The following is a 10,683-nucleotide window of genomic DNA, read 5'->3' as shown; positions in this document are numbered from 1 at the left end:
TACTTGTTAACATATTATCTACATTCACATCCAAGACATTGATTGTTGAGGGCATATCACGTCTTTGAACGTATGATTAACGTCTGTTCGATATTTATGTATTTGATGACGTCTACACGTTCTCAGTATAGATGGTAAGACTATAGTTCGACTTGCATGTTGACTTAAGTATGTCATCGGTTCGTGTCGTTTGACATATGTATTTATCGTACCTCACACATCAATGCTGCATAGCGCTCTTCTATTATTTTCAATGTACCCCACTTACAAGCGAGGTATATCGCAATGCAATAGCAACTCATTCGATACTTCGTGGTAGTATTTTTTCATCTCGAATAACATTGATGTACAGAAATTACTGATGTTTTGCGAATGCAAATCGATGGAAGGGAGATAATTCTAAATTCGTTTTTCTTGCGTCGTCTGCAAAATCTAGCAATGGTTACTAAAAGATTAACCTCGCATTCCCATTAATAAATTTTGGCGAATTGAAATGTAGTCCCCGTGAATATTGAGAAGGGGAATTACACTGCGGCGCCTTTACTAAGACAACTCCTGCAGGAAAAACAGCAAGGTGAACGATTAGAAACGTTTGAAGTGCACGGTCCGATATCTATGCTTCAAACAGTTCAAAATTAACATTGAGGTGTTCGGTAAGATAAATACGTTGTCCCTCAGGTCCATGGGTTGAAGTACCCTCCATGTTTGTTAATGTTCCCTGATGTTTGTTTAACATAAACAAACAAGGGTACATCAACCCATGTCCCCGCGTGACCAGTAAACAACTTATTATATTTAATATTCTGCAATGTTCAACATGTCTTACTGACATTGTCAGGGTACGAAATGGTGATTCCATGGAAACAGTGACGTTAAACACAATTAGGTGTTCATAAAGTAATGATAAGAGAGGGACAGATAATCTGTGTATCTTAATGTCAAATCTCAATTACTATTAAGTCTGCTGAATGCAAGTCCGCTTGATGTTTTTTGTAAATGTTCAATAAATGTGATACTATATGCGTACACACAAAAGTTAAAATCTTAGTTTGCGTACCAGGAATATATATTTTTATTACCAAACCTACTAGAATCTGAAGGACCAAGTCCTACGCATTACAGTGAGTGAGTGAGTGGTTTAGTTTAGCTTTACACCGCACTGAGCAATATTCCAGCTATATGGCGGCGGTCTGTAAACAATTGAGTCTGGACCAGCCAATCTAGTGATCAACAGCATGAGCATTGATCTGCGCAATCGGGAACCGATGACATCTGTCAACCAAGTCAGTGAGCCTGACCACCTGATCCCGTTAGTAGCCCCATAGGAAAAGCATAGTCACTTATAATGGCAAGCATGGGTTGCTGAAGGCCTGTTCTACACCGGGCTTTCACGGGTCCCTATGTATTACGGATACGATTACTTGGGATAGCTAACATAACTGAAACATATTGAGAGGTTCTACTTCAGTATGTGAACTTAGCAACATGCGGTATTTCTCAACTTTGTTGTGCATGCAATTACTAGAATATGGCAAATACTCATTTGAGTTGGAATGAAATGGGTACATTTTGGTGGGGTTACATAAAAATTTGATTACCCAGCTGAGATGATGATCACAAGCGGGAACATCTCATTGATCCCCAAAGTTTTCTGCAGCTCCGGATAACAATATCCAAACTTCTGCTCTGAGTAGCCATACACAATGTCATGTTCCTTAAACCGTGTATCACTAAGTTAGATGTTCTTCCGAAAAATCAGGCGTGAGTTTCTCGCAGTCTTGTAAAAGAGCACACTGCACTTATGTCACAACATTAGATTTTTGAACTTTATAGACCATTTGCCTATATCTATACGAAATCTTCATTCCTGGCGTTTTGACCATGTATCCCAGTACACGCTGTCACCTGATAGGTGAATGAGTGAGTTTAGTCATGACTGTACCCATGTGGAGAATCGAACTTGTGTCTTCGAGCTGGCAAGCGAAAGCCTTAACCACTAGGCTACCCTGCCGTCCCCCGTTAAGTGTCGATTCCCAAGTTGATGTCCACCTTAACAGATAAGTTGACAGGGAAGTAAAAGAACTAGTTATGAAACCAACATGAAACAACAAAGAAATCTGATGAAATGACTCAAACGTTCAAATGAAAAGTTTCCCCCATTGTCTCATTCCAGGCTTTGAATTGGACAACTATGAAGCACAACCCAACATGCTTGTTCCGAGTGTCATAAAGTTCGTGATCGAACGATGTTACACCATCCAGTGCATTAATCGAACTTTTAATCCCATGCAGATTGAGGACATTGTCATTTCGGTGACAATACAGACCTCCTTTCTGTCATGTAGGTTAACAATTGTCCTGCCTCTGAATGTGTTTGTGATAGTTGACAATAGTGAGGCAGGACACGCTCAACATTTCACAACCATCTGGTATCAGTACTATTTAATAAGCTTACGATTTCTTCGGAATTTGAAACATCTTCTGTTCTCAGATACCCTTTAATAAATATTTTAAGCTCCTCATAAGTTGTATTTTATCGTACCCAGGTCCGAGTCCGAGCACCGGTACAATGTGTGAAGCCCGTTTCTTGTGATGCATCGTTGTCTTTGCTCCCAGTAAATGTCGCGTCGTGCATCTTGTGAGAAGACTGTTCTCCTCTTCCATAAGAGCATTAGCCAGTTCCTAGATCTTGTGGAAAGATCAGTCTCCTCTAAGCTAGGAACAGTACCCAGTTTCTAGATGGTGTTGGAAGATCGTTCTCCTCTGTACATGATTCCTCCTTCAAACCCATCCCCTCACAGACCCACCCACCCACTCACTCATCTAGCCAGCCAGCAAGCCGCTCACTCGTTCACTCGACCGACCACCCATCCATCCTCACACACCAATCCAAATCACCCACCCGTCCACCATTTACTAAACTTACTGTATAATATTTTACAACGTCACTAAAACCTGCAAGTTTGAACGCTGCTCAAACATCTTTTGTTCAAGATTCGCATCGACTGTTTGGAGAGGTTTCTTCGTTGTTGGAAATAATTTTCTCCTCATACAGTTTTCGTAAGAGTTGTCTTCTCAGTCTGAATCGTCACACACAGATGGAAAGACGAAACAGTTGAGACGGTTTCTGTGTCACAAAGCGTCATTGATGTTAATGTCAGGGTATACGTCGACCCACCACATGAAACTAATAGATCATGAAACTTACAGGAAACTAATAGATCATGAAATTTACAGGAACCTAATAGATCATGAGTCACATGGAGTAAATCCATATCTTGTCAACCAGTTCTAAGTCATATGGAACAAGAAACCAGAATCAATAGACGTTGTCAGAGCCAGTTTGATTATGCGATATTCTGAAAGGTAAAGTAAAATAACGAAGCGTCAATAAGCGAAATAGAACATGTTAAGAAAATGTAATCTCTCTGCCTCAGCCTAACCTTAACAATCCATAAGATTGTAGACCCATTCGTTCAGTAAAATGCTAAGTGCACATTTCGAAAGCGCTGACTGATACAAAAAACTCAGTGTCTTTTTAGACGAATATCTTGTGTGTGGTGTTGTGTGCAGAGCTCAGGTCACAGATCAGTTGAAATTGGGTGCGGATGGGTAACCGTGTTTGGTGGTTTGACTCTAGTAAAGTGGTTCAGTTCTGTCCCACAAGGAAACACGTGTGATTCATGTGGTCTCGGCTTACTCAAGTGAGTTCGTTCAAAACATCCTCTGTTGACCCCGCACATTATGGGTACCGGGTGGGATAAGTCACGTGATAACTAACAGCCTCAAAGGCTGCTTGGGCAATAATTCGAGATAAAGACAATCAGATTGTGCTTGCGATTTGAACAAACGCAACGCGTGCAAAATAGCACATAACAAATGCAGTTACTATTATTTTTTATCATCGCATACTGAAGTCGAAAAGAAAATATAAGAACTGCACTTTTTTAAAAAATCCATTTACTGCAGCAGACACTACCATGACAATCCCTTCAAGCATGCCGTGTGCAATATTGATGTACAAAATTGTATTTTTACATCAGTTCACACAAATGAACTTGCTTCACTTCTGAGATTGCAAAAACGTGTTTTGAAAATCGGCGTGACGTTATTTCCACTTATGAATCAATAATTCTTATTAGAGTTGTAAATACCTAATCAGCTTGATCTATACATTGATTTCCAAAGAAAAACAAGAACAACATGATTGATGGGGGTCAGTAACAGAGTTTTAGATTGGGGCCTTGCATCTTTATTGACTGACAATGTCTCGAAGCATGACACAAAACCCGTTTAATATTGTAATGTTTGATGTTGTCTGAGTTTTGGGAAATCAATGTGATAAGCTTTGGATCCTAGGTGAATGACGCACGTGAAGATGTGTGAACGCTGATTTGTGAAGGACCTTCCGTGAAGTCAGTTTGCATCTGGTTATTAGTGTTTATATCTAGAATTAGACCAAACATGCATTCCCTCCCAAATCAGCCACCATACATAATGATTGTTGAACTTCTGTATAAAACACCAAATGACATACATTAATGACATTGGCGATGAAGTGAAAATATTGACAGCACTTAGCGTATATGCATACTGAACTGTTTCACTTATGATATTCATTAAAATATGTTCTGCATTATAAGATGAATGAGTGAGTTAAAATTTATCGTCTCATCGGCAATATCACAGTAACACGAAATGCTGTAGATGCACAAAAAATACAAGTTATTAAAGAGTGAGTGAGTGAGTGAGTGAGTGAGTTTAGTTTTACGCCGCACTCAGCAATATTCCAGCTATATGGCGGCGGTCTCTAAATAATCGAGTCTGGACCAGACAATGACCAACAACATGAGCATCGATCTGCACAATTGGGAACCGATGACATGTGTCAACCAGGTAAGCGAGTCAGACCACCCGATCTCGTTAGTCGCCTCTTACGACAAACATAGTCGCTTTTTATGGCAAGCATGGGTTGCTGAAGGCCTATTCTACCCCGGGACCTTCACGGGTTAAAAAACAGTCATCGATGACTTTAAAGTAACTACAGTATCACAAAAAGAGTTAAAACTAGATGGAATGTATTTTTAAGAGCAAAAATCTATCTTAGACACTACCACGTAAAAACTGACTATTGATCACCAACAACTAAAGGTAGATCACCATACTAGGTGCCATGGGGACTTACAGTGCTTCTGTTACCTGCATTGACCCTAGATGGATGTACACCATCCCTTCAGGTGTTGGCGATTGAATGCAAGTTTAACCACAAATTAAAATGACAATAACACTACAGCTAAAAGAGTGGAAGATTAAATTTGACTTCGAATGTTTTGGGACACATTATATGGTGTCGTCTGCTGTCTGTTTCTATAGGGAGCGTTATGTGTGTGTTTTCAGAGTCGTCTGCTGTCTGTTTCTATAGCTATAGGGAGCGTTATGTGTGTGTTTTCAGAGTCGTCTGCTGTCTGTTTCTATAGGGAGCGTTATGTGTGTGTTTTCAGAGTCGTCTGCTTTGTGTTTCTATAGGGAGCGTCGTGTGTGTGTTTTCAGAGTCGTCTGCTTTGTGTTTCTATAGGAAGTGTCGTGTGTGTGTTTTCAGAGTCGTCTGCTGTCTGTTTCTATAGGGAGCGTCATATGTGTGTTTCCAGAGTCGTCTGAACACGGAGAGGTATCGTCTGCTTCCGGTTTATATTGAGAGAGTGTTAAAAGCGGTGTAAATCTCTACTCACTTGTACCTAGAACTGTATATGAATGCCAGGACCTCTATCCAACTCAACGTTATTACCGATCGTTTGTCTTCATTGATCAGTAACAAAATATGAATATGCAATCTATAGAACTAGAACAACAAATTTAAAACATTTGCACGAATTTTAATCTGCGTGTTGATTTTTTCTAATAGGTCGATGTGAGTTCCGGAATCCTCCAATCTACAACATCAACCCAATTTTATTTTTGAGCATTTATCAGTTTTGTCGAAAAATATGCATTTCATAATTTCATTTTGAAAAGACCCGTGAAGATTCAGCTAACAATGGGTGATTTGTGTACAAGAAAAGTGAAACAGGATGGATTCTATTATTTAGTTAATATCAGTGTTTGAAAAAAATACATAAAGTTTTCTTACAGTAAAAATATACCTTTAAAAAAGCGCCATTGATGCCTTTGTTTGCGAGCTGAACAAGCCGAAGTTGCCGCCCTTTGATATGACGTAATAGGTCCTAACTGATTGTATAGTCCCAAAGCAAAGCGTATAAATACTGACAGTAATCACGTGGGTGGAAAAGGTATGCAAAAATACTAGAGATGCATCAGAAATGGAAATGCAAGCAACAAGATTAAAATGATCATGTCTACTTTCGCTCTTTCAGTTAAAATTCCTGCATTTTGATTGAAGGAGCTGATCAAGGACGGCTGCATTCCGTTTCCGATTAATAGAGCTGTGAGGCACCCTATTGCGATATACACTTGGCGACGCAACAGTGGTTGAATCTTATTTTCTATGCCACAAGTCTCTAAACATATATGGTATGGTTCTGATAACATCAGTCTCAAAATTAAGTTGCACACTCGGGGATTCAATTTTCCTTTTCTATATACTATGTAGTATTACAGTAAGCTGTTTGGTCATTCAGCAGTGAAGGAAAACACTTGGTGTGAATGAAAGTGTGTGTAGGATTTTATTTAAACCATAAAAATAATCACAAAACCTTCATTTGTTCTTTATCTAATATACCCGTTCTCAGAAAAATATATTGGAATATGTATCGTTTTGAACAGAGTATTGCGATATGGCTGTATATATACCCTACCACTTAATGTAAAAAATATAGGACACGCCAGCAGATTATAGATGACTACTTCGTCCCGATGGATTGACAGAAAATCCCATTTTCAGTAAAGGTAATTGCCGTTTTTACAATCTCAATACTGTGTATACCCATACACCTTTCTATTCCAGATCGATGCGCATGCTATTGATTGGTCCAGACTCGGTAATTAACTGACCGCCACGATACATCATGGATATTGCTGAGTGCGGTATTAAACATCAAACCTACAGCAAAGCAGGAAAAGGCATGCAAGCGCGTTTTTCTTTACTCGCGAAGTTATGTTCGGATTTTATTCTCAAGTCATAATATAGTCCAGTAATAATGACAAAAGTGGTAGAACAAATTGTAATATTTTTTTTGCTGGAACATGTAAGTTGTATACTTTTAACGTATCAAAATCATAGAAACCTATCATGAACGATTTCGTTCGAAAAAGCTAGTTCTTTGTAATGCCAAATGGCGTACATCTGATACGGAAAAACAGATGGCTGCTGTTACTCGCTGTGTCTCCGTAGATTGCATCATGTAACTAAGATGATCAATCAGCGTACCATCTGCAATATTGCTAAAATTGTGTGTAAGGTTGTGAAACCATTGTGATATCACCCATGTACACGTACTTTCGTTTTGAGTGAGTGAGTGAGTGAGTTTAGTTTTACGCCGCTTTTAGCAATATTCCAGCAATATCACGGCGGGGGACACCAGAAAATGGGCTTCACACATTGTACCCATGTAGGGAATCGAACCCGGGTCTTCGGCGTGACGAGCGAACGCTTTAACCACTAGGCTACCCCACCGCCCCCTACTTTCGTTTTGGCCTTCAATGATGAATGAGGTCATACTTTGAAAGTCTGCGGAGAAAACAAAAAACAACAACAAAGAACAATACTAAACCACAAAAGAAACGCAAGAATCGAAAAAAATGAAATCTGATAAAAGTAAGCGTTTATGATTATGTCTTCTGTTAAACGGTTGCGTTTCTTTTGCTGTTCAGCATATTTGAGCTAGTATGAGGTTAACATTTGTGTTGTTTGGCTCACAGGATCAAGTGTTTTGTTTGAGGACATCAGAGAAATATACAACTCCAGTTAAATATTGTCAGGGAATTGAAGAGGTCGTTACTAAATTACTTTTGATCGTACGTGTATGTCGCCATGTGACTCCAGTTTTATACCCCATTTAGCAATATCCCAGCGATACGGCGAAGAGCACCAGAAATATGCTTCACACATTGTACGCATGTGGGGAATCGAACCGGAGCCTTTGGCGTGACGAACTTCCACCACGTGACTGTCCCACCGCTCCAGCTGATGAAGAGACAAAAGCACTATTCAACCATCTACTAGTATTTAAAATACGGATTATATACAAAACACAGACACAGACGGACAAATTTATTCAGTGAAAGGCCACAACTCATCCAGTCATTTGCATATGGTGTTGACAGTTAAGTGAGTGAGTTAAACTTTTACAACACGTCACAACCATATACCGATGAAAACTAGGTTATCAGGTTAAAAGATCTGTAGACAAAGGACAGGAAAAGTAACCAGATTATCAAAGATATATATTTAAAACTAGTACTAAACGTCAAAAGACTTTAACTATAAAGGACGGTACATTATGACTCAATGATTCTTATTAGAGTTGCAAATACCTAATCAGCTTGATCTGTACATTGATGATATAGGGGGTCAGTAACAGAGTTTTAGATCCGGGCATTGACAATGTCTCGAAGCATGACACAAAACTTGTGATGTTTGATGTTGTCTGAGTTTTGGGAAGTCAATACGATAAGCTTTGGATCCTAGGTGAATGACGCACGTGAAGATGTGTGAACGCTGATTTGTGAAGGACTTTTGTAAACTCAGTTTGCATCACACGTCCGTCAATACAATACAGTGGTAAACTGCTTATTTGTGTTTATATCTAGAATTATAGAACTAACACATACAAGTTCAAAATAGTGCTGCATGATGCATGTCTGTTTGGACGAATTATTGGACTTTGGGAAATCTCAGCAGTACAGGGTCCGTGTTCTTACACAACGTAGCTACTGTACATAATGACTGTACATAATGATTTTTGAATTTCTGTTTAAAACACCAAATGACATACATTAATGACATTGGCGATGAAGTGAAAATATTGACAACACCGAACCTATTTGCATGTGGAACTGTTTCACTTATGATATCCATTAAAATATGTTCTACATTGTAAGAGGAGTGAGTGAGTTAAAATTTATCGTCTCATCGGCAATATCGCAGTAACACGAAATGCTGTAGATGCACAAAACAATACAAGCTATTAAAGAACCAGTCATCGACGACTGTAACTAGAGTATCAGAAAAAGAGTTAAAACTAGATAGAATGTATTTTTAAAAGCAGAAGGGTGTGGGTGAGTGAGTATGGTTTTAAGCCGTTTTTAACAATATTCCAGAAGAAGAAGAACAAGAAAAGAAAAAAAAAACCCTTTACTACGCTGACAGGGAATTTGCTGTTCACCGTCACCGAACGCATACATATATAAGGTATAAATAGGGCAAATATATGAGCGTTTTTCACAGGTAAATGTACTGTAACATAAATTATTGAACACAGTTTAAAAGTATGTTGGTAAAACAGTTATGACTGATATAACGACCACAGTGGACATATACAGGTACGGATAAGATTTGTATGTATTATTTAAAAAGCAGATGTTGGACGGGATGAACGATTTCAGGGCATTATTCAATCTTAATTTTGTTATTTGGAAACGTCTGGCAGATGATAAAAGTTTATATTCTGTGTTTAGAATGTGTGAAGAGTCATGTAAAATTTTAGAACTCTTTCCTCTTACAAATAAGCTAAAGGGTCAAAATGCACATTTGCGGTTTTACATGCTTATTTTGACCATTTTGTTAAGTTTGTTTCTGTTTCGTACCGATAGAGATCCATACCAGAACTGGATTGAGAAGGCTAAGAAGGCTAAGTGAGTGAGTTAGTCTAGTTTTACGCCGCACTCAGCAATATTCCAGCTATATGGCGGCGGTCTGTTAATAGTCGAATCTGGACCAGACAATGCAGTGATCAACAATATGAACATCGATCTGCGCAACTGGGAACTGATGACATGTGTAAGCCAAGTCAGCGAGGCTGACCACCTGATCCCGTTAGTCGCCTCTTACAACAAGCACAGTCGCCTTTTATGGCAAGCATGGGTTGCTGAAGGCATATTCTACACCGGACCTTCATGGGTCAAGATGCTTTGAATAAAACAGCGATAAAACAGTGAAAGAATGGTTTTGACAACATTAAAAGAGCGAAGTTTCGGTAAGAAATTTGAACCTTTTTGTATACAGCATCTGTATTACCATTTATGTTCCATTTCTTGTCAATTGTTGTTCCAAGATATTTGTAGATCTTAACAATTTCAACATCTAAACCATGGACAGTGACTAGTGAATGCACAGGCTTCTGGAGTCAATATTCATCTCTTTTCAGACACATTGAGCAGTAAGTGATTGTCTTTACACCAGTTTGTGGGAATCACGATTTCCCCTCTGTAGGCGTCCTCCGTGCTGATCAACAGGATCAAGAGCTGCGGCGTACAACGAACATTTCAAATGCTTTGAAGTACAGAAAAATACTAACATCTTTTATGACACATAAAGAGTTACTGTACATGAAATTCATCTTCAATAACATTTTTGTTATTCAATTTAAAAAATATACACAATCTCTCAATTTATTAACTTTAATGTATCTTCCAGTTTCACCTGCTAAATTAAATTTACATCTAAATTCGGACAGTTAACTATTTATGATTGATCCGAAGCACGACATGTCCTGTATGAGAGGGACG

This window comes from Haliotis asinina, chromosome 11, assembly GCF_037392515.1.
Source record: "Haliotis asinina isolate JCU_RB_2024 chromosome 11, JCU_Hal_asi_v2, whole genome shotgun sequence".
Lineage (NCBI taxonomy): Eukaryota > Metazoa > Mollusca > Gastropoda > Lepetellida > Haliotidae > Haliotis > Haliotis asinina.
Note: the sequence above shows the minus strand (reverse complement) of the source record.